Genomic DNA, 6,779 nt, shown 5'->3' on the forward strand with positions numbered 1-6,779 from the left:
GCCTGAGGAGAAATGGGGGAGAGATGGGCTGGGGGCAGCTGGGGCGAGGGGCGTCCGGGGAAGGGGTCAGGGGAGCTGCAGGAGCAGCAGCAGGTATCTCCCAGGGCGGAGGGGCCTGGGGGGAGACCTCGGCGATCACCCATGGGCCCTGCCGTGGCCCAGTTGAGTGCTCAGCCCCAGGGACGGCCCCGCGACCAGGGTCAGAGCGGTTCCTGCTGCTGCCCCGAGGGTCGCCGGCCCTGAGAGCTGGAGGTCGGTGTTTCATGTCCGCGGGCCAGGGGAAGGCAGGGCGGCCTCCTCTGCAGCCGGCAGCTCCATGCTTTGGAGCAGGCGTGCCCTGGTGGGGACAGAGCAGGTGCCCTTGCTGTCCCCAGGCCTCCCTGTGGGTCTGATGGCCCCGAGGTCTGATGCGTGCCTTTTGCCCCACGCAGGCTGTGCTGCGGGCTGTCACGGGTCCAGATTCAGGATCCTGCCGGCTGCGCCAATCTCTCGCCCTGATTTAGGATCCTGCCGGCTGCGCCAATCTCTTGCCAAGGGGCGGAAGGCACCTCGCTCAGAAGGAGAGAAGCATCAGTGTGTTTCATGGAGGTAAAATAATAATTTGACAGAGTTCAATAAATTTTTGGAGTTTAACAAAGTTTGACGGTGGTTTCCCGAGGTTCAGTTAGTTGGATGGCAAGGTTCGCCTTATTAATTACTGCACGGAAGAAACGTACGAAGGAGAATTGAGTTAGAATCGAGCTGGAAGGATTCATACAGAGACCGGAGATGCAAAGGGGTAAGGAAGACCCTCCCATTGAGTCGCGAGGTTCAGAGGGGACCCCCTTGCTTTCTAAACTCCTTATGGAGCCTAGGGGCGGCTCGGTCCAATCTTAGTCTCAGACTTGGGCAACAGTTTATGTCTAATGGAATTATCTGTACAAAGTTTATAATAGTTAATATTAAGTAGCTACATGGATCAGTAATGTTTCATTAGTATTAATTCAGCATGCTATCAGTCACTTAGCAAAGATCTGCCATTGAGAACAGGTCTCTCTGCCTCGAGGAGCGACCTTGAGAGGTGTCCCAGCTCAAGGGGAGATCACTGCCGTGCAGCCACGCTGCCTAGCAGGGAGAGCTGAAAGAGGGCTCACTTAGGCTGTCGTATTTATGGGATAAAGTGGCTGGCTCCTAGTCAAATTACATGTGATAGGAAGGGTATGGATGAGACTCCTCGTACCCACAACTTTCTTTGCTCCTTGATAAATGAGTCTTGGAAAAGCCACCCGCTGTTCCTGTGTTAATGGCATGATGAGTGTGCCAAGGTCATACGCAGCAGTGCTCACTGGGTCACTCTGCTCCTTTGTGGGTTTTCAGAGAAGAGATTGAAACTAGAGGAGTTCTTGGCCCGGCTATGGCTCAGGCCTTTACCTCCTTTGGAGCCTGTACCAACCTATGGCTAGTTTGGTTATGGGGTCGAGTGTACCTGTCACACCGGCTTTTGGGAAATGAGGGTACATGTGACCCTGTGTGAGGTCAAGTTAGAACATGCTTTGCAATTTGTGTATTTACTGCAGTGAATTTTCTGCTCTTCCTGGCTGTCTTCTGTGGTTTTCAGCCTGCTTTCACCTCCACAGAAAGAAATACTGTGTGTATGAAAGAGGCCGTTATGAATCTTCCCTTGGGAGGGGGTGTGTGTGTGCTCTGCTTCTGAATTACACTCTGTATTATTTATGCCAAGGTTTGAAATATCTTTCTAATTCCCTGGTTTAAGTATTCTGACCCTACTTCAGCTACATTTTACTATGCACAACTCCCACCAACCATCAGTTTTGATTTCAAGTTGTTTTTCATGAAATAACACACATTGCATCCACAATCCTGTGTTGCTGGTACATGGTTTTCTTCACAGTTTTCCAGCTGTATTCTTCCTCCCCATGATAAACAGTGTTGCCAGTATTTCTTTTTATCTTAGAATACACATGGTAAGGATGGTTGCTGGCTGTCTCATCCTCTTTAAGGCCGTGAAGACACATTCCGACAAGGCCTTTTCCCAGTCCCAGGTATTCAGGGACGCAAGACATGCCTATCCCCATCAGCTCTGTGGAGGATTTAAGAGAGATTGTGCACCTGAAGGTTAAACAATGCTTCTGTGTCAGAAGCTGAATTTCAGCAAGCAAAAGCAACCTCCCCAAATCTTAAGTTGTGTGTCATTTCAGTGCTGCAAAATGTAAATAATGATCCTTGCATACATCTTTCTGAATTAAGCGTACAGTGGAAGTCTCCTCCTTCAACTAGTCTGGAGCTTAAAAATCAGCTTAAAAATACTGGCTAGTGTAATTTTTGCTGCACATGGCCTATGTCCACGTGGAAGAAAATGGGATTAGTTACACAAGTCTTTATGTAAGGCAGAAAGAGAGCGTAAGGTTTTGAGTGCCCAAGGATGCTCTTTTCAGGTAGATTAACAGGCACATATACACCCTGTAATGGCACAAGGACTCTTCAAAGCGTCTTCAGTACGGCTATATTGTACGTAAGCCACTGTTTTCATGCAACCTCAGCTGGCGTTGTGCTGCTCTTTACAGGATCGAGTGAGTGGTGGTGTCTTTGGCTGTGTGGGCTTAAATGTGTTTCTAATGCGCATGTCAAATAATTACCTGTTAAACAGACTGCCAATCTGACTGAAGCCAATGCTTCTGAAGAAGATGAAATAAAAGCTTTGATGGTACAGTCCTGCTGTGAATACGATCCAATCAAGTAAGTGTTGATTATGTGAAAGCTGTTCTTTGAAGCTTATGGGATAATTGCAGAGAAGTGTGTTTTAACAAGAGAGACACATGCCTACCTTTTTCTTTTTTTGCCCAAAACCTCTTAGTTACATGAAGAAACCCTTGGGCCCACCTCCACCATCATATACTTGCTTTCGTTGTGGAAGGCCTGGCCACTACATGAAGAACTGCCCAACAAATGGGGTATGATTGTGGGGCACTTCTGGTGTTACTCTCGTTTTTAATTGTTTTACCTTGGCAGTTACGTAACAAATACATGAATACTCATATTAAGAATTGTTTCTCTTGGGGTGAAATGCAGAGTTATATGGCAATGTTGCAGAGCCCTTCAAAAGTCAAGGGAAAGCTGGAATGATAAAGGTGAAATTTTCTTTCTAGGTCGTAGACATTAAATATGTCCATAGATCTTTCTCCGTGAACTTTCATGCATATTTTTTATATACTTCAGTATTAGTGGAAATTTTTCTGTTTTCCACTCTTTTTTTGACAGTTCAGAGTTTTTATTATTTTGTATGAAACCAAGGCATTTCTCTTGACCCCATCTATTGAATATTTGCATGTTTTAATTACACTAAGTCCCTGGTTGAGTATTCATGCCATTTAACGTTAGTCACTGAAGGTATACATGTGGTATGTATGTATTCAACCTTCACTTATAGATGGTGAATGTAAGTTTCTCCAGTGACTGATTCAGAGCACCGGCTTAAGCTCTCACTCTGAATTGTGCTTTGGAGGAGGAGCAGTGGGTTTATGTCTCTTCTCTGAGTGGATGGTGAGCTAAGGCATATGTCAGCCTTAAGGAACCTGAAGTTAAGCCAAAGAATGTCACTCGACTTAAAAACGCTGCTCAAGTTTTTGGAACGTCCTGGCTATATTCATGTAGGAAAACAAGTATTTCAGTTGAGCAACCCTTACGCTGGGTAAAAGGAGAAGATTAAAGGCTTTTGCTGCTTAAAATAATCAGGGAAATGTCATTTGAAGTGTGGGTCTTGAGGTACGTCTGCCTCTCTTTTCTTGAACAGGACAAAAATTTTGAGTCTGTTCCCAGAATTAAAAAGAGCACAGGAATTCCAAGGATTTTCATGACAGAGATGAAAGATGCCAATACAAAGGGTGCTATGCTGACAAGCTCTGGAAAATATGGAATACCAACTATTAATACATAAGTATGGAACTAAGTGAACTGACCAAAAAGTGAGCGAGAGAAACCATGCATAAATATCTGAGTGGCAATGCAACCAAGTTGGTCAGCATCTGTCATTATGGGGGAGGAAGCACTGTCATTGTATCTTAACCTGAAAATCTGTGATACTTTCCAATATTAAAAGAGGGTGGTCCTGCTGCTCATGCCCCTGGAAGTTGGCTAAACTTGTGGTATGCTAAGAATCTGTATTTCCGCAAAACATTTCAGTAGTGTTTGCAGTGGAGTTGTTGTCCTTGAAAGCTCATTTTGCTTCTGTTTTATGTTTCAAAGGCTTCTTGCCAAATTTAGCAGGTAGCTGTTGGACTGAGATTTCCTCCCCCTCTGACTTTTATTAAATCCCATGCGTGAAACAGACTGACGTTTTCATGTTGCTATAAACTGAGAAAATACTACCGTGTGCTGACAAGAGTGGCTGTTTTAAAATGAGCTTGATAGCACTTCTCGTTTTCCATCATGGATCTCCTTTTGTAGAAGCTGTAACATAGACTTCTTCCTTTTATTAAATGTAATTACTCAGAGACTACCTTCATCCTGAGCCTGCAATTTACATTCATCCTCTGGCAAAGGAGAGGTGGGGTTCATTTCACCTGATTTCTAGCTGTCAAAAAATATTTTCCTAGTCTGAGCTTACTTCTTAGTTGATCCAATGAATGGGAGAGTTCTGCAGAAAGAAAACTGTTCCTCCCTCCCTCTTATAGTGTTGTGGCTATAGAAAAGTAGTTTAAACCAAGTGCCTATGTTTTAGAAGGCCAATGTGGAGTGAGAATTCCATCTCCTATCTTCCTCTGATAAAATCCAAAGCTTGGAAAAGTTTTCCTTTACCCATCTTTAACTTGTTTCTTTTTCCTTCCCCACCCCTCCTCCAGGGAAGCTTATGCTAGAGGAAAGAAGGAAAAGCCTCCCTTTTTACCAGAGGAGCCGTACTTCTCCTCGGATGATGATCCTGTTCCAGACAAGTTGTTATGTCTGATTTGTAAGGACATAATGACTGATGCAGCTGTTATTCCCTGCTGTGGAAACAGTTATTTTGATGAATGTTAGTGTTACTCCCTTAACTGTTGATTCAAAACATCACATCTGATCTTCTGAAAGCAGAAAGAGGAGATAACGAAGTAACTTTGTTACCAGTTCTATTTAATATTTAATACGAATTGAATACAAAAGCGCTCTTCTCGTATAAAGGGAAAAAAAAAGCCAGGAAGCTTCCCCCACCTTTTTACATATCTAGTTAAATCTTCTTTACATGTGGAAGGACGAGTATGAGAAGAGTGGCTAACTGTGCAGGTGATTACAATATTAGATATTGAATGCATTTAGTTTGTCCACAGCCCTTTCTCTCATACAAAATTATATAGCCAACTCTGGTGACTTACAGTGGTCTGCAACAAGCGGATAGTTACGCATTTAATCCACATTCTTCTCCACGGGAGAGTTGGTTAAAACCTTCAGAACTCGAACCTACTAATGGTTTTTTGAACCTACTGATGGTTTCTCGAGATGTGTTTTATTCATTAACCTTGAGGTTGGGGACTTCTCGCTGTACTAGATAGTGGGAAAAAGACTAGTTGAAACATCAAGACACAGCCTGTGCTACATCTTCAGATGTTACAATAGTGAAGTATCAAAACTGTATAGTTATTTGCTGCATACTAGAAATTTTTTACACTATTGAACATTTATAGCTTCATGCTCTCAATTCGAGACCATATTCACCCAGTAATCATATATGTGTTTCTATAATTGATTAGAACCCCCAAAACTTCCTTAGTTTGGCTAAATACTATTTTGATTATTCTAATTATTCACAGGAATTAGAACAGCATTACTGGAATCTGAGGAATGTACATGCCCAACGTGTCATCAGACAGATGTTTCGCCTGATGCTTTGATTGCCAGCAAGTGCCTATGGCAGGTAACACAATGACGTTTACGTAAAGTGCTTGTAAGAAAAGGCTATTTGTAAAAAGCTGAAAGGGAAGAAAATATTAATTTACATCTCCTTAAGCAAGGCGTAATTGAATAAGGCTAAATTTAGTTTTCAAATACATTCTCTGTTGTTGTCACAGAAGCTTACAACTCTTTAGAGGCAATCTGGCAAATTCAGATCACACTCTTGTTTAACGTGATTGCCTCGCTTTCAAATTTGGCGTTAACACTGAAGTACTTTAAATACAGTTACTCTGAGTTACCAGTCATTAGTATCAGTGTTTAATGTCATGTGTTCATATATCTGTATGTTGATTTCTTTTAGGACCGGTAGCATTTACAGGAATACACAAGTAATTTTCCTCTGGGAAGGCTTTTGTTCGTATATCTGCTGAAGTTTCATCTTACCTTTTTTGTAAATGTTTTTCTGCCTCTAGGCTGTGAACAACTTCAAAAATGGAACTGGCTACACAAAAAGGCTCTATCAGCAGATTTGGCAGCAACAGCAGCAGCAGCTGCCACTGCCTCCACCACCACTCATGACTTACACCTCCTGCTGCTCTGGTGACTGCCACTGAACCTTCTACATCTTCCTCTCTGTCAATCAGCAGTTTGTTGGACGAGAAGGTAAGCTTTCTTCCAACATATGCAGCGATTCTTATATTTTAGTAGAACTTATTTTCCAACTGTCTGCATTTATTCACAAGGGCTATCAGGTTCCTATGCGAAGACAGCCAGCAATAGCAAGTCGTCTGAGCCCCCAAGGACTATCAATACCCACCACTGGTAAGGAACTGTAACTTTAGAATGTCTTTTAAAAAATTATCTTCAGATAAACTGAATGGGATTTTTTGCTTTTTCCTCTCTCCACTCCAAAAGGT

At 42.9% G+C, this 6,779-nt stretch overlaps 1 pseudogene; it reads left to right on the forward strand.

The window, feature by feature from the left end:
- Positions 1-2,331: 2,331 nt before the first annotated feature.
- LOC142025813 (E3 ubiquitin-protein ligase RBBP6-like) lies at positions 2,332-6,476 on the forward strand (annotated as a pseudogene).
- Positions 6,477-6,779: the final 303 nt, after the last annotated feature.

This window comes from Buteo buteo, chromosome 30 (genome assembly GCF_964188355.1).
Source record: "Buteo buteo chromosome 30, bButBut1.hap1.1, whole genome shotgun sequence".
NCBI classification, from domain to species: Eukaryota; Metazoa; Chordata; class Aves; order Accipitriformes; family Accipitridae; genus Buteo; species Buteo buteo.